Here is a 14,452-nt window from a genome sequence, read left to right as displayed (position 1 = left end):
GTGTTGTGACGTGGTATTTCGTACCCCGTCACTTTGTTTAATTATCGCATTCCCCTAGGTGCAGATATCGCTAAAAATAACGAAAGCACGTCTGAGGCCAATACTCCAAAAATGAACGACTAATTATCTTTAAGTTGAATTCTCTTTACTAAGCTAATTGTATGCTATTTTCTAATTCTGTAATGCTCTTCGAGAACCATCTGCGAGACCTTCGCGTCAGGATACCAGGACACTGCCTGACAGGGGTCATGTACCAGCTCAACATCGACCACCACCGACTACAGACGAACGAATACCGCTGAAACCACTCCCGATGGATGCCTATCTAGTTGTCGAACAGGGTCGTGCGTGATGCACAAACAGCACCTCCAACTATTTGAGACTTATCGGCCAGGAGCCGAACCACGAACGAATGCTTCTACCGCTCGGATGCATCGTCAGGCGGCGTACAGGGCTGTGCGTCAAAAACACAACAAGGCCTCCCGTCGACGATACTTATCAGCCTGGAGCTGAACCGACCCTAACATCTACTAAGTCGTTGACTATCCAATAGAAGACGGTTTTCTCTTCACGAACCGTCTTATCGAAGGACTGCGGCGTGGAATAGGCTAATGATATGCTGACCACGTGGATCTGGTGGATCTAGTGTGGGGATCCGGGTTGAGGGCCATCACCACCAGATCGTTCCGGCATGAGGGCTTCGATGAGCGAGGGCCGGGATGCAGCGCCGACGAAATAGCTACAACGGGGAGTACCAGTAAAGCAAGGAGTGAGTTACAGTCTGTCGCAAGTCCAGGAGACCGGTGACGTAACATTGCCGCACACCTCAATATCGCAACACATGAGCAGTACGACCCCCCCCCTCTCACCAACGATACCGCATAGCTGAAGGAAGACATCTCTAACCACCTTCCGACGTCCCGATACCTCGATACCTGTCGTCGAGGGAAAAGAAAAACAAGCGGCGAGGGATTATCGCCGCCTATCCGTGGACCAGGCCACGCGACCTGCTGGTCCAATTAAAATACCGCAAATTTTAGGAAGAATCACGTGACAGCAGCTCGACGAAAATCAGGATCATCGCTCATCTCGTCACTCTACGTTCAGTTACTGATAACAGCAGACGTGCTTTTAGTAACCGCTCTTTTAGTAACTCTACTATCAGTTTTGCATTTGATTAATCTTACATTCAGCTTTCGTGAATCATACTAGTATCCTTGTCATCGCTAATTACCGCTACCTTATCGCATTCTCTCGCACCTGTTATATCTTCTTTTACGTAAGTGAGGTTCCTTTTCTATTTTGTGAAGCCACGAGATTACTTGCAATATATCGTACCTTTACCTTTATCTCTTTCTCTCTTTACCTTGCAGTTGGTCTGCTTGAGCCAATTGGGCTCGTATCTTTTCTCTTTATCTTGCAGTTGGTCTGCTTGAGCCACCTGGGCTCGTACCTTATTCTCTCTTATCTCTTATCTTGTCCCTTTCTCTGTCTGATTGCAAGTAACTTCGCGACTGATTGACTATTACTTACGCTTTGTAGTGACTATCGCTTTATCGTATTATCTTTCTCTTCTGGAATATTTGACTGTCTAATATCGCTGTCTAGCAGCGCGTTCCGTTGAAGGATCAATTTTTATCTTAGCTATTGAGCATTGCTATTTTGTTATATTTTCTCTGATTAGTTATATCTGTCTCTTTACCTATTACCGTTGATTATCGTATCTTAGTGAGTGTACCGCGGGAGCGATCTTACATCGCTGCGCGGTCCCGCTCGTCGTTCATTTGACATTGGAGTATTGTGCCGTATCGCATAACATCTTTTTCATTATTTTCTTCGCTAATATCGCTGATCGTAGTTGTCCGTAGTCTATTTGGTTTGCCGTACGTTGCATATTAATTATCTTGAATATTGTTTGTCTTATCTTGAATCGCCTTTTATCGTACCGAATATTATCTCTCTTACTCTCGCACTTACCGCAAACTATAGACTACGCATTATCTGTTATTCTCTATACTTCATGATAATTTTCTATTTGACCTGTCACTTGAATTTACCTTGTAATTCATAATTCCCTGTCTGCCTATTTTTGATTATTCTGGTAATGTGATAACCATTACAATTGTTGTATTTCGCATGTGTTTATAATCGCTTCTCATATTTTATGATTTATTTACTCACCGCTTAATTTAAGTACAGTATATCTTTTCTGTTCTGCCTATCTATCTTAAAACCGTGTTAATCATTACCTTTAGTATCGCGAGCTTACGCATATTTCCCGCTTATTCGGAAAACGTTCCGTTAATTGTTAACTCTCTCGCTTAACCTTTCTCTGGCTGTAACTATTGTTAATTATCGCATTTATCGTACTTGTATCGCCAACTCTTCAGCTACTTGCTTGTCAGTAAACTTATCGCTTCCTGTTTAATATATTTGATATTATTCCTGCTTCACCTGTTTCTTATTTTATCTATTGGATTCGACTCCGCCCCTCTACCATTATCTTGTCTCTCTGAGCGAACTGTGCAAAACCGTCGTAGAACCTGACCTTACCTTTATCTATTACCTTTACCTTTACCTTCGTCTTTTTCTCTAATTATCTATTTTTGACGCATGTGCGTCCGGCGCCCAACAATCGTATCTTTCTCCCTTAGTATCTCTCTCTATCTAATTATTTAGGTTAGCGACTGCGCCGTAGGGTAACCAATTATCGTTCTATCGTTTTTACCCTCAAAAATCAAAATTGGTTACAGTGTATAATAATAACTATGGACCTATTGACATAACATCGGGAGTTCAAGGTGAAAATGATAAATGGTGGCAATTTCGCAAAATATTAATTACAGCTTCCAAAATTAAACTATTTAGTACAGAGAAAACAAAAGATCAAATCTTTAACCTAGTCAATTCTCATTTGTGGACTAATAAAAAAATCTTGACTGCAGCTATTCACTATGGCCAAGTACATGAAGAAATTGCGCGTCAGAAGTATAAGAATTTCACTTCCAAAAAATTTTCTTATATAGTTGAAGATTCTGGCCTATGGGTCAATTCCAAGTTTCCAGGCTTAGGAGCATCACCTGATGGCTTAGTAACGGATCCTTTGAAGAAAACAAAAGGCGTGTTGGAAATTAAATGTCCAAAAATATGGGAAAAATTTAAGCCAGCTGATTTACATGTACTAACGCCACAGCAACGTAATTCATTCTGCTGTACTTTAGTCAATAATACTACGATGAAGTTAAGACGAACTCACCAGTATTATTATCAAGTACAAACTCAAATGGCGATCACAGAAAGATCGTGGTGTGATCTCGTGATTTGGACTCCACAGGGTTATCACGTAGAAAAAATCTTTTACAATAAAAACTTCATTGAGCCGATACTTGAACATGTTAGTGCTTTTCATCAAAATATTTTGGCTCCTGAATATTTTGAAATGAGGATCCCACGGCGATTAATACCCTTTGACTTATCTACATGAATTACATCTTATGCCAAAGCATTTTAAAGAAGATACATATACATATATTGTTTTTATTATTTATTATCTCTTATTACATAGAAAAAAAGTACATAATTGTTACAAAATATATTAAATAAGTAAAGTATATTTTTGCAATAATATGGTTATATAATAATTACAAAGTTCTTTATAAAAATAGATTATCTATTTAGTGCACGAACGAAATAGATTAATATTGTTATTAAACGAATTAAAAAGTTTATAAAATATGAATTAATAAGTTCATAAAATTATTTCTATTTACAATTTTTTTTTTTCCTTCACTTTTTACGATATAATGGTCCTACTCTTCTTCATCGAAAACTAAAGGTGTTTGAAAATTAACTAAACATGCACAGACAAATATAATTTGTTACATTAAAGTACGCATATTTAACGGCAAAACTGTTTGAAGAAGTCGGAATTTTTTTATACGCCCAATAACATGCTCAACATATATGCGTTGTTTTGCAATTTTTTTTGTTAACATCTCCTCTTGTGGAGTTAAACGATCGCGTCCATTCAAAAATGGAGGAATATTCAAATGTGCTTGCTTTGCTTCAACTATATCGTGAACGGTGAAACCTCGATCTGCAAGTACCACATCTCCAGGTTGCAACAAGTCTGCAATTTTGGATCGCTTAAATATTTCAGGATCTGATATTGAACCCTCGAATACATCAGATACAAAACTAATGCAACCATTTGGAGTGCAGCCAATCAATACTTTAAAAGTCGTATGAGCTTTATAACTTGAATATAAATTACCTTGGTGTTCAAAATTCGTTGGCGATTGACAAAAAAACTCGGCACAATCAACAATAACTCGAATGTTTTTTATAGACCTAAATATTTTTGGTAATGTTTCAGCTATCGTTTTTCTAGATGGAAACATAAATAGCTTTAATTGAGTAGTAAATTCATTATGCAAAAAATAAATCCAAGTTGTACATATTTTTGAGACAAACCCTGTAGAAACATCGAACTTGTAAGCTAAATCTTCTATTAAATATCCCATGCGTAATCTTAATAACACTAGAATTAACTGTTGCATTGATGTCAACTTGTATTTATTACTATTTTCGGAAGATTTATTTTTTGTCTTTCGATTACCCCAATATTCTAAGTTGTCACAAGCTGGACTCAAAAATATATTAAAGAGTCTTGGTGATCGGTCAATTAAGAAAACGTAATTTTAGTTAACGTTTCGACCCGGATATGGGCCCTCCTCAGAACGATTTATTTAAAAAAACTGTCAAAAAACAAAAAAGAAAGGAAAAATAGGATTTTATAATATAAATAATGGTACTAGTAGTAATCGGACATAAATATTGTAGATGTAATATTCTTAGAGCTATTAAATATTGTTGATAGTAAGAACCTTATGATTAATTGTGATAAGGATGTTTTTTGGTGTTATTTACCTTTTTGAGTTAAGTAAGTGTAATAAGATGTAGTCGAATTCACAATTGCAATTGGCGGAAACAGTGTTCTTTTGAGTGACGGTAGACAATGTCAATCTTCCAGTTGTTTTTGTAGGAGTTAAAAGTTGGTAGTCATTTATTTAAAAAAGATTAAAGAACTAAGTTTTTTCACAGTCAATATGTCATAGTGTTAAAAGGTTATTATAGAAAGTCAATTAGCAATGAAATTAATTCACAGGTGTCAATTAGTTAACTTAGTTCTTTAATCTTTTTTAAATAAATGACTACCAACTTTTAACTCCTACAAAAACAACTGGAAGATTGACATTGTCTACCGTCACTCAAAAGAACACTGTTTCCGCCAATTGCAATTGTGAATTCGACTACATCTTATTACACTTACTTAACTCAAAAAGGTAAATAACACCAAAAAACATCCTTATCACAATTAATCATAAGGTTCTTACTATCAACAATATTTAATAGCTCTAAGAATATTACATCTACAATATTTATGTCCGATTACTACTAGTACCATTATTTATATTATAAAATCCTATTTTTCCTTTCTTTTTTGTTTTTTGACAGTTTTTTTAAATAAATCGTTCTGAGGAGGGCCCATATCCGGGTCGAAACGTTAACTAAAATTACGTTTTCTTAATTGACCGATCACCAAGACTCTTTAATATATTACATACGAGGTCGAGAATTCTTATTCATTGGACTCAAAAATCTATGCAAAGCTAGAATTTGCTCAAAATTTAGACTTGTATAAAATATACATTTTTTTGCATCAATGCGTATAGCATTTACAAACTTTACCACAGCTGAATTTTTTTGCAACTTCACCTGAACACTTTTATTACGCATCTTTATACTGTCGGTTTGAATTTCTATCGTTGTAAATTTGTTAGTTCCCTCACAGTTAGTTTCTTCCTCCAGTATTCTCATCTCTGCTGATTGATCTGGTAATATTTGTTGAATAAAACAAGCAGTATCATCAGGAACATTGAAAATCTCTTCATGGGCCGTAGATTTCTACAATAAAAGAAAAAAGTTTTTTTATTTAAATCTATACGATTTTATTATTATAATATTTATACTCAACCTGCGCAACCGTCGAAATGTTGTTTATTTTCGTTTTTTCTGATTCATTCTCTCCTTCCATATCAGCTCTTTTATATTTTTCAAATAGGCTGGTTCTAACTTTGACTACCTATGAATTATTTTGAGGTTATAACTCCGAAAATCATATTGTTGTATAAATAATCATGCATTACCTTATCGATTGATTTATCAATTTGTTGAAATTCTTGGTAGCTTAAAGGATCAGGATTCTTCTCAGTTGGACCACTTTCTCCATGAAAATGTAGTGAACAAATATAAGTATCCTTAGTCACATCATCGATTGATCTAAAACCTCTGTCACTTCGGCCACATTTTTTTACCCACAATTCACATTTTGCACATTTTGCACATGCTTTAATATGTAATTTGCTTGAGGATTTGATAATTTTTTTGCGATACTCTAGACAAGGCTTTGGAAAATTTATAAAATAATATGTATTGCCTTTGAATGATTTATACCGTGTGTCACTTTTACATACTCCATAACAACACCGTTTTGTTGTTCCTTTTCGTACAGATAACATGATTACAATCAGTTGCAAAAATTTATTTCTCAATAGTGACACTTATTACTTTAATTTTTTTTCCTGTTTTTATATTAATATACCTTAATTAATATTTATTTGCTTTTATTTTCTAGACGCGGGCACTTTAACATGCTTGTTTACAAAAAACAGTACGAAAAACATGGCTGATCTTGACGCATGCGCACAAAAAAAATTTTGATGAAAAGACCTATTGCCGTGGTGTTACCCCTTGTGAGATAAGTTGTGTTCTTTGTCGGTAAAGAAAATCATGCTCATCGAGCGGGATCGATAACTGCATTACCGAGCGCACTCCGTGAATCCTCAGGCGTTCGAGCGGACCCCGTGGATCCTCGAACGTTCGACCGGGAATCCTGGCGTGTGTCAGGTGTTGACAGCTTCCAGAAGGTTCGAGAAGATTCTCACGGCCTTGAACGAATCTAGACTGACAAACAATTCGTCCGACGTGTTTCGACTCGACGGTGAGCGGCATGCGGTCAAAGCATTTCGGTGCGACGTTGAATTTTAGACAAACAATTCTCGGAATCGTCTGACGAAAACAATACTTGGAATCGTCCGACGTGTTTCGACTTGACGGTGAGCGGCATGCGGTCAAAGGATTTCGGTGCGACGTTGAATTCTAAAAGACCCGCTCTGGCGTTGCACGAATTTTAGACAAACAATTCTCGGAATCGTCCGACGAGTTTCGACTTGACGGCGAGCGGCCTGCCGACAATGGATTGCGGTGCGACGTCGAATTCTGGAAGGTTCTGAAATTTGTATGCGGCTGCTTCGACCCTGAACGAATGTAGGCTGACAAACAATGCGTTCGACAAGTTTCGACTTGACGACGAGCGGTCCGGGACCGTGAGAAAGAGCTTCTTTGACCCTGAAGGATTCTCGGAATCGTCCGACGAAAACAATACTCGGAATCGTCCGACGAGTTTCGACTTGACGGCGAGCGGCCTGCGGACAACGGATTGCGGTGCGACGTTGAATTCTGGAAGGTTCTAACGTACAATCGAAGACACATCATTTCGGTAGCTTCTAGAAGTTTTTCAAGGATTCTGTGTGCCTGGTGGGAGGAATACGGTTATAAAAGGTTGAAATTCAGGTCCGAAAGACAGTCTAGCACCTTCAGCTCTCATGAAGAGAACTCCAAATACAGCAGAACTAAATCTTCTTCTTGCAAATGAGAAGTGCTTTGGAACAACAAGGTGAATTGAAGAAACGACTGGAACTGCTCATCAAGAATATTGGAGAAGTAAAACATCTGCTGAAAATCAGATCTGACCTCAATCAACTCACAAGAGATTTTGAGCACATACCACTCAACAGTAACGATCATGGACTTTTCAAAATTGAACGAAGTCGCCCGCCTGGAGACACTTCTGCCCTTGAAAAAGCTTTCGGACCTCGAAGTATACTTCGAATACCGAGTCAGTGGCGTTCGTCGGGTTAAAACGAAATTTGGTGATAAAATCGTTCTGGACTTGGAGGACTCTTTCACGATTTTTCTACCGAACCGACTGACCAAGGCCCTCCAAGAAGATGAAGATTTTTTCCAGAAGGTGACGACAGCCAGTAAGGAGATACGTTTGCATTTACGCTATCTTGGCGGACCGTACGGTCAACTTGAATTCGTATACGTATAATCTGAGTATCACATTCAAATATTCAGTGTCCTGCGGATGGCTTACGTTCAATGAACAAAAAAAAAAAAAAGATTGAAATTATGAATATTTTTTCATTTATCGCCTAACCATCTTGTATACCTTTAGTCCTACGTACGTTTTGTACCTTGTAATTGCATCTAGAATTAAGTCTTAAAATCTAAGAAAATGCTACTTCGAACACCACTAAGCAACGATGGAGGGTTTCGAGCTGCGTTTGCGTCTTGTAACTGTAATGTGGACTCTACTATGAATTTTGGACCGGTTCAGACAAGACCAGAGTGCAAGGTCGACCGATAGCTGCGGTAGTATACATTCAGAGCCAAGGATCTGCGGTGTTGGGTTACTATCGCTCTAGGAATGCAAAACATGATGATGTTGGTGTACAGATTAGTACACAATAAGATGCAAGATTGAGGCGCAATTGAGATTTCGTTTGACAAGTTTTTATTAATTTTATAAAAAAAAGTATTAAATATATAGATATATATTTGGTTTCTCAACAAAATTTTACGAAAGGTTTCAACGATTGGAGAAAAGACGAGAATTATCACAACGATCGGACTCTTGAAAGCGCCCGCGGAAAAATTGAAACGTCTTCAGAAAACGGATGGAGGTACGCGGTCGTCAAAAATAATACTTGGAATCGTCGAGTTTCGACTTGACGTTGAGCGGCCCGCGATCAAAGGATTTCGGTGCAACGTCGAATTCTGGACGTTTCTGAAATTCGAATTTAAAAACGGTTGGTATTGATGATAAAAAAATATTTTATTGGAAAAAAGTTGAGCTAGTGAGTACGAGAGAGGATCAAAATACGATGTCGTTCAAGAATCTGTTCTGTACGACGTTGAATTCTGGAAGTTTCTGAAATAAACTCTTAACTAACAGGATAGAGGTTCTGAATTAAAAACGGATCGTGAAACAATGACTACAAGATCTGATATTTATTTAATGAAATTAAGAATCGATTTCGTGAAGTCAGATATCCTCTGATTCGTCGTAACTTAAACGTATCAAAATAATAACGAAGACAAAAAAGGTCTGTACATTGCGACACTACAGCATAAAGTCGTGAAACAATGACTAAATGATCTGGTACTTATTTATTTGATGAAATTAGGAATCTGTTTCGTGGAGCCAGATATCCCCTGATTCATCGTAACCTAAGCGTGTCAAAATAATAACGAAGACAAAAAAGGTCTGTGTGGTGTCGGGCAGGGTAGAGAGAACGAGAGACGTTAATCGCTTAGCGGCTTTATTTTGACTGATTAGTTCTTCTCACCTTACAAGCTTCTCACACCACACACACACGCACACACACACGCATTTATACATACACCACGCACTCTCTCATACTCACACCGCGTCCTCACGTACACTACACTCCTCTCCGTTTAACTTTGCGCCCCTTGTCTGATTCCCCCTCGTTGTACGCGTTACGCTTGTTGTCTGTTCAATCGCGGTGATCGTCGTGCTGGTTGACGAGCGTCTTGCCCATTTGCTGCCTCGGGTTTTGATGATGTCATCAGAGCCCCTCCCCTCACCAGCTGATCCACGTGGCGTTTGACTACGCCGCCCGAGTCCAGTTTTACCGTATACGTCACTGGTCCTAATCTTTGCTCGGTCGTGGCTTCCGTCCACGGTGGCTCGTTTCGGCTGAAGTTTTTCGCCCACACCCTTTCCCCTCTCGAAAATTGTGTCGTCCTTCCCCCTCTTGCGTTCCGTTCCTGTCTGTGCACCGCTTGCTCCTGATGTTTCTTTACGTCGGGTCGCATTAAGTCGAATTTCGTTCGTATTTGTCTGCCGAGCATTAATTTGGCCGGCGTTTCTCCTGTCGTGCAATGTTGAGTCGATCGGTATTCGAATAAGAATGCGTCGACGGCTTCCTGTGCTGTTTTCCCATTTTTTAACATGATCTTCAGTTTTCTCTTGAATGACCTCACCAGATTCTCCGCTGCCCCGTTTGACGCGGGGTGTTTTACTGCCGATCGTATGTGCTTGATTCCCGCGCTGCTCACGAACCTCGTGAACTCGTCGCTCGTGAATTGTGGTCCGTTGTCACTGACGATTTGCCGTGGGAGCCCGTGCCTAGCGAATATTTGTTGGAAGACTTTTATTGTTTGTTGCGCCATGGTGCTTTTCATGACGAAGATCTCGGGCCATTTCGTCCTCGCGTCTACTATTAGTAGGAAGTTGTGTCCTTTGTACGGTCCCAGGAAGTCCGTGTGCACCCTTTTCCACGGTTTTTCCGGCCAACTCCACGGGTGCAGTTTTATTATAACTTCCATTATGAATTTCACTTCACTCACAGCCTCAGACAGTGCTATGTATTCTGCGAATGTGGATGCTTTGGTTACGCTTTTTTATTTTCTGGATTTCCATCTGACTATATTTCCAAAGTCTGATAGTATACCCTGACGTTGATTTCCTACCTAAGTTGTCTCCTGCCCAGTCTGTATCTACATGGCAATCTGTACTGGACAGTTTTGGCCTTTCTTATAATTTAAGCTCAAATTTTTTGTTGAATATAAGTATTTCAATATTCGCATCGCATATTTGAAATAAGTCTCATTATAGTCGTTTTAGTATGTACGTAAGTAGTTTACGGTAAAGCTTATGTCGGGCTTTGTGCCTGAGCTTATATACAGTAGTGCACCAATTAGATTGCTGTACTGAATATTTTCTACACACTCATCCGCCTTTTCTAGTTTTAAATTCGTTACCATAGGTATATTATAGAGCTTACTATTTTGTAAATCATACGTTCTCGCTCATGACTCGATATGATTCTTTTGAGTTAGTTAGTTTCATTTCCTATTTACAGTGATCATAGTCAATCGGTATTCCTCAATATTCTTTGACGTCGTCCAGATCCTTCATTATAAACCTTTTTGACAGTAGTAGTCCAGGAAATGAAGCCGAAAAAAGGTCTTTTTATGACAAAAATTTAGGACGAATGAGACCTATAATATATTCTGATAGAGCTGATACCCGTGATGAAGGCTTATGTGTTTCCAACCACAGTTTTGTTGGCAAAAAAAAATGCGGAGCGTTCAAAGTTGGTGAAACGATGTTTTTGAGCGATAGCGAGGAAACAATTGATCTGAGAGGAAAAAATGACTGGTAAGAATTTATAGGTACCAAAAAGACAAACAATTTGGCCGGTCGCAAATTGAAATTGATTAATTTGTACTTTTGCAAAATAATAAAAACCTGGTAAAACGGCCATTTCTACAATAACGAATAATTTATCGAATAATGCATGTACATATTTGAAAGTCTCGTAATACATGTCTCTTGGTATTGTAACGGTCTTTTCGTTTTCGCGGTTTGCTTCGACCAGGATTAACTCCAACTGCGGAGCCTCTCGCAATTAACGAAAATCATCCGCTATCAATTTACTTTTTATTGTTTTTTATTGTTTTTATTTAAAACGGAATTTCGGATGTCGGTATGACCGAATGACATGCATCTATACGGAAACCGAATAAAAGAAAAGTATAAATATGAGAGAAAATAATAAATAAATTGTATAAATAAAATGGGCACGGCGGACATCTAGGACAATAACAATTCCATAAACGGCATACTCGTAAAATTACAGATAAAATAGTACAGGTCAGAATATAAAACTTATCATAAGCGTGTCTTTGGGGATATTCTTCAAATCCCAGTTTCCATTTCCTCAGTTGCGCTCGCTAATTCCGTGCCCGGCCAATTTGAATCCCCTCATCCGTCATATCTAGGTGGTTTTTCCTTGATCGGGAATCCGTAAAAGATGGGCCGCTGCTACGAGTCCTTCGTTCTTGCAATAGAATCCGTATGCGTTTTACTTCATTTTTCGTCGGTTGTATTATTCGTTCGTTATGATTTCTTTATTTTAGAGCGCACTCTGATGACGATTGACCGCTCATCCGTCGTCTGTCGCTTACACTTCTCGATCGATTGCTAATACATATGTTCTATAACCGCTTAGGTGAAAGCCCCCCTCCCTACGGACCTACCTATTACTGAGTCCCGTAGTCACTGCTTTGGCGGCTAAATTCAACTGTTACAGTATCCTGAAAAAGTATGCAAAACCGGGGCTCGATCAGATTAACACTTTTTGAGAAAAGCTATTTGTTATTGAAAAAGCGACTTTTTTTGCACGGAATTTCCGGGCTGGAATATTATTGAAGACCAACAAAACTGGAAACATATTAATCCCGAAGAGTCCCACTATCATGAACACTATGAAGCAAAACGATTTCTTACAATTTAGTGGTTGTAAAATAACTCCAAAAAGGGGGTACATTTTTTACTCGCAAACAAATGCAATTATTCCGCCAATTTTCATGTTACAGAATCAGGATTAGCATTATTAAAAAGTTGTTATTTTTACACGAATTCATAAAAAAAATTTCTTCAAAGCTAATGAGGGAAGGAGATCATTTTTTTCCCAACAATTATTGCAGCTCCTTTTTTAAACATAGAGAGCTAAAATTTGGGGTCAGTATAGACAAAGACTCTTACTAACCGGCATAAAATTTTCGAAGACATTACTCATGAATGGACTGTTCATTTGTGCAGTCAATTCGGGGACAAGATGTGAGGCCGCATATAGCGACGGAGCGGGGGAAATCCATCTCCGCCTGGGGGGTACTCGCGCTGAAAGTGGATTCGCGGGTTCAAATTCCACGATCTTGCAAGATATTTTGAAGAAATGAGCGTAACGAGATGTTTTTTTTTTGTCAATCTTGGCTAACTTTTTCCGCTGATCGTGAATTTGCTATCAACATCTCAAAAGAAATATTTTTTAAGCTCGTAATTTGTCTATTGATTTTTTTTTTTTTACTTATATTTACTCAATTTTCGGATTTAATGTGAATTACCTTTCATCGTTGTAAAGTTCCTCAATGAATTTAGAGAAAAAAATCGGCCCAATGAAAAATAGATTGTTTCCGGAGCACGGGTCATTACGTTTTTAGGAAAAATCGGAAAATAAGGGACAGATCATCTGGAATACATACGAAACGTATTAACGTTTGCATATAGCATATTTATTACAACAAACGATTATAAAAAATACCGAAACAAAAAATACAAACGTAAAAAGAAATAGTTAACTTAAGTTTTCGATTTCAAAATATTTTCCGTACTCTTAGTTGTACTCAACAAAAATCATTTTAATCATACTAGAAACTTCAAACAGAACACAATTTTGCAAATTTCACTATCAACTGACTACACGATGTCCAGTACAACCAAGAGTACGGAAGATATTTTTAAATCGAAATCTTGAGTTAACTATTTCCTTTTACGGTTGTATTTCTTGCTTCGGTATTTTTTATAACCGCTTGTTGTAATAAATATGCTATGTTCAAACGTAAATACGTTTCGTATGTATTCCAGATGTTCTGTCCCTTATTTTCCGATTTGTCCTCAAAACGTAATGACCCGTGCTCCGGAAACAATCTATTTTCCATTGAGCCGATGTTTTTCTCTAAAGTCATTGAGGAACTTCACAACGATGAAAGGAAATTCACACTTAATCCGAAAATTGAGTAAATATGAGTAAAAAAAAAATTAATAAACAAATTACGAGCTTAAACAATATTTTTTTTTTTTTGAAATGATGATAGCAAATTCACGATCAGCGGAAAAATTTAGCCAAGATAAAAAAAAACATCTCGATACGTTCATTTCTTCGAGAGATATTCCAAGATCGTCGAATTTGAACCCGCGAATCCACTTTCAGCGCGCGCGCCTCCCAGACTGAGATGGATTTCCCCCACTCCGTCGCCATACGCAGCCTCAAATCTTGTCCGTGAATTGACCGCAAAAATGAACAGTCCATTCAAGAGTAATTTCTTCGAAAATTTTATGCTGGCTAGTAAGAGTCTTTTTCTATACTGTACCCAAATTTTAGCTCTCTATGTTTAAAAGAGCAGCTGCAATAATTCTAGAAAAAAAAACTATCTGCCCCTGTTACGTGGGGGTGAGGGTGTACTGAGCGGTGGTAGTTAATGATTAATTGAATAATCAAGCTCCCACGTAACGACAATGAATAATTATTAAAACTAAGAAAAGACCTACCTTTCGATAAGCCGGTAATTTGTAGGATCGTGTTGCTATAGTCCTGTACAGGTCTGTGAGGTTTGTTTAAATTGTTCAGGCAATTTTATAATGAAGAAAGTGGGAAAAAGGTCGTTTAAAATA

At 38.0% G+C, this 14,452-nt stretch overlaps 1 long non-coding RNA gene across 1 annotated transcript; it reads right to left on the bottom strand.

The window, feature by feature from the left end:
* Positions 1-5,756: 5,756 nt before the first annotated feature.
* Positions 5,757-6,713, bottom strand: LOC124217260 (uncharacterized). Its single transcript, XR_011176924.1, has 3 exons — positions 6,210-6,713; positions 6,038-6,145; positions 5,757-5,967 (listed from the first exon to the last, which is right to left on the bottom strand). It is a non-coding gene; the product is annotated as an uncharacterized lncRNA (long non-coding RNA).
* Positions 6,714-14,452: the final 7,739 nt, after the last annotated feature.

The sequence above is a fragment of the Neodiprion pinetum genome, chromosome 4 (assembly GCF_021155775.2).
Source record: "Neodiprion pinetum isolate iyNeoPine1 chromosome 4, iyNeoPine1.2, whole genome shotgun sequence".
Taxonomy (NCBI): Eukaryota; Metazoa; Arthropoda; class Insecta; order Hymenoptera; family Diprionidae; genus Neodiprion; species Neodiprion pinetum.
The sequence above is the reverse complement of the archived record's forward strand: the minus strand, read 5'-3'. Positions and strand labels throughout refer to the sequence as shown.